The sequence below is a fragment of the Oxyura jamaicensis genome, chromosome 3 (assembly GCF_011077185.1).
Source record: "Oxyura jamaicensis isolate SHBP4307 breed ruddy duck chromosome 3, BPBGC_Ojam_1.0, whole genome shotgun sequence".
In the NCBI taxonomy this organism is placed as follows: Eukaryota; Metazoa; Chordata; class Aves; order Anseriformes; family Anatidae; genus Oxyura; species Oxyura jamaicensis.
Genome location: NC_048895.1, coordinates 39,649,706 through 39,652,569, shown reverse-complemented (window position 1 = coordinate 39,652,569; position 2,864 = coordinate 39,649,706). Strand labels below are relative to the sequence as shown.

General features: G+C 42.3%; 1 long non-coding RNA gene across 1 annotated transcript in view; it reads left to right on the top strand.

Annotated features, from left to right (window-relative positions):
- Positions 1-360: 360 nt before the first annotated feature.
- The window catches only part of LOC118165279, a 7,107-nt gene continuing 4,603 nt past the window's right edge, over positions 361-2,864 (top strand). The window contains exon 1 of the long non-coding RNA XR_004749962.1: positions 361-670. This is a non-coding gene — a long non-coding RNA (uncharacterized LOC118165279). The remainder of the gene's footprint in view (positions 671-2,864) is intronic.

The window sequence follows — 2,864 nt, the reverse complement described above, 5'->3', positions numbered from 1 at the left end:
GGGTTTCTTGCCCTTCCTGCTGCTGCTGAGCACTACAAGGACAGGCCTTGGAGGGTTTGTGTCCCTACTGCCTGGGTCCTGCAAGGCGCAAGGACTCCTCCTCTCCTCTTCCTCCTGCAGAAAGACTCTCAGGGATACCAAGGAGGTGAGGCTGAAGGCAGGCCATGGGGAAGAGGGAGGTGACAGCAGGGCTGTACCGAGGCTGCCCCCTGTGCCATGCACACCATCATCCCACTCTCCTCCTTGCCTTGTGGGGCTGGCAGGGGCATGCAGCATCTCCCTCTCAGACATTGTCTTGCCATGGAAGCTCACCAAAGGAGGGCTGTGGGGCTGGAATACAGCCAGGGCCTAGAGGGAAGCTGGGGCATACAGTTGCTCCCAGGTGTACTGCAGCCCTGTACAACAGATCCCTATAGCCCCCTAAGCCCCTTGTAAAATATCCTTGGCCCTAAATCCCACAGTCCCCTTTCCTGTAACTTCATCTCCTTCACACCACTGTAGGGTCTGAGCTGTCTCATCCCACAGCCTACAGTTACCCCGGCATGTAGTCATGTGTTGGCAGCAGAGCCGAGAGCTTGGGCAGCTCTTCTGGGACAAGGACTTTGACGGTACGGTAACGTTACCCCGGAGGTGACCCATTCTTTGAGGCTGCGTGAGCTGGCATGACTGGGTAAGTGCAGGCACCTTCCTTTGGTGCTCTCTGACCCTACTGTAGCACCAGGATGGTGTCAGCATGAGAGTGCGATTTTTGCCCTCCCAGCTGGCTGTGTAAGGCAACGACTGTAGGGCACTTTCTGTCAGATCCATGTTGCTCACATGGGTTTCAGCTGAATGCAGAACGCTGCCAGAGCATGATACAAGCCTGCCTGGGAGAGCGCACTCTGCTTCAAATGGCAAAAAGGCTGTCTTGGTTGTGGGTGTAAGCGCGTTATCCTACGCACAAGAGCAGTCACGCTGTGTACGTTCGGGCACCTAATTTAGGAACATAGCTGTGTGAGGTTCCCTGTATGGCCTGTAGAGACAAAAATCCTTCCTCAGAGAGAGAATCAGGGCAGCAGCTCAACTGCTCTTCCATTCGGCATAATAAAAATGACACACTAAAAGCCCTAAGCAAGTAATTGTTATAAAAGGTCTTCACAGCATTTAAGTGGTCTGGTAAATACCTGCATTTGTTCTCTCAAACACTGAGCTGTAAGGTCTGTGTTCCTTTTCAGCTTCTTCAGTCTATCATGAATTTTTTATTGGGCTGTGGTGTATGGAATGGAAAAGTAAAATTTGTGATTTATGCGTCGCTGTTTTGCCCCTTTCAGCCACAGTAGAATACTTACGAATGCGAGATGACAACAAATATTTAGTCATACAAGTAACCAAGATGGTTGTATCTGGGAACAAAGGGAATGGATAATTCATCATTCTAATAGTTTTTGTGTGCTGGAAGAGACTGTGTGGCGCTGCAGCAGAGAAGTAAACAGAGGAGCACTCCCAATCCCTCAAACTGCAAAGATCAGATAAAGACTAAGCTGCTGCAAAACAAGTTTAGATGAGCATTGCCACTATGATGGGTACAATGAGTTAGGAAAATAGAAGTTCAGTAAGGACAGGCAAATGAGTATGTGTGAAAAATCTTGGCAGTATACACATTCCCTAAAGTTAGTGTGAGAACAATTTTTTAACTTTTAATTTTTTCAAAAGCTTTAGCAAGTTTTCTGTTTTGAAAATTAGTGTAGCTTTTTTTCTCTATTAGCTTTGGACTTGTCTAAAAGTGTCAAAAAGCACTGCAGTCTTGATGATCAGTTTTGGAAAAAAGAAAAGCAAGGCTTTCATGGTTTTTAAGCTCAGAAAATACTATTAAAATTGTCTGCTCTCCTCTCTTCTACAGGCTGTTGCACCTTATCCAGTTAATTCTGCATTATACCATTGCCTCCTCCTTGAATTACATCATCTTCCTTAGAAACTCACATAGGTTGTAGGATTAAAATCTATCTTTAGTTGGTGCATGACTTTGTCTCAGAAATGCAGAGGGCTATGCATAATATGATTCATTTTATGTGCTTGCGGACAAAAACACAGCTGAAAAGCTCCAGCTAAACATTTTCCCTGCCTGAATGTTGCAATTCGGTTCTGCAATTTATTTTGTGTAAGTTGTCCTCTGAAAGTAAGGCAGGGCCAGCAAATAACACTAGTGCCTGCTCACTAGCTTTCTCAGTCATCAAAATTTGTGTAGGGTCACTCTGAGACCATTAAATATTTAGATTTATAAAGATATTAGAAGGCAAAACAAACAAACAAAAGCTCTTATGAGAAGACTTCACATTCTTAAGTTAACTTCTGAGAACTAAAGTATTCTGTATGTTTTTTATTTTTTTTTTCTTTCTGTAAGAATTTAGATTTGCATTCGATTTCCTCTGTGCAATTATTCATCAGAAGTTGTGAAGGTACAGATATGGTATAAAATCCAAGCAGATCTAGAATTCAGTCTTGGTGAGTGCATTCCTTTAATTGTGCTGTCTTTAGCAAACATTGAAGTCTAAGCATCTTTAAAACGAGGCCTGAACACCAAGGTACTATGTATTTAAACTAGGAAACCGCATATCAGACACAGACCTTACTTCGGCCCAAGTTGATCAGGAAAAAATAAAAATAAAATGCAATCCTGTAAAAATGCAATCCTGTAAAAAAAAAAAAAAAAAAAAAAAAAAAAAAAAAAAGAGTTTGTTTCTATATTTGGCTAGGACAGAATGAAAGTTTAATACTCTGGCAAACTTTGTTATCTTAAACTTATATTGTTATCTATAGTAGAACAGGTTTTCTGTGCTACTGTTTGTATTTAGTTTTTTTTTTTTTTTTTTTTTTTTTTTTTTCGT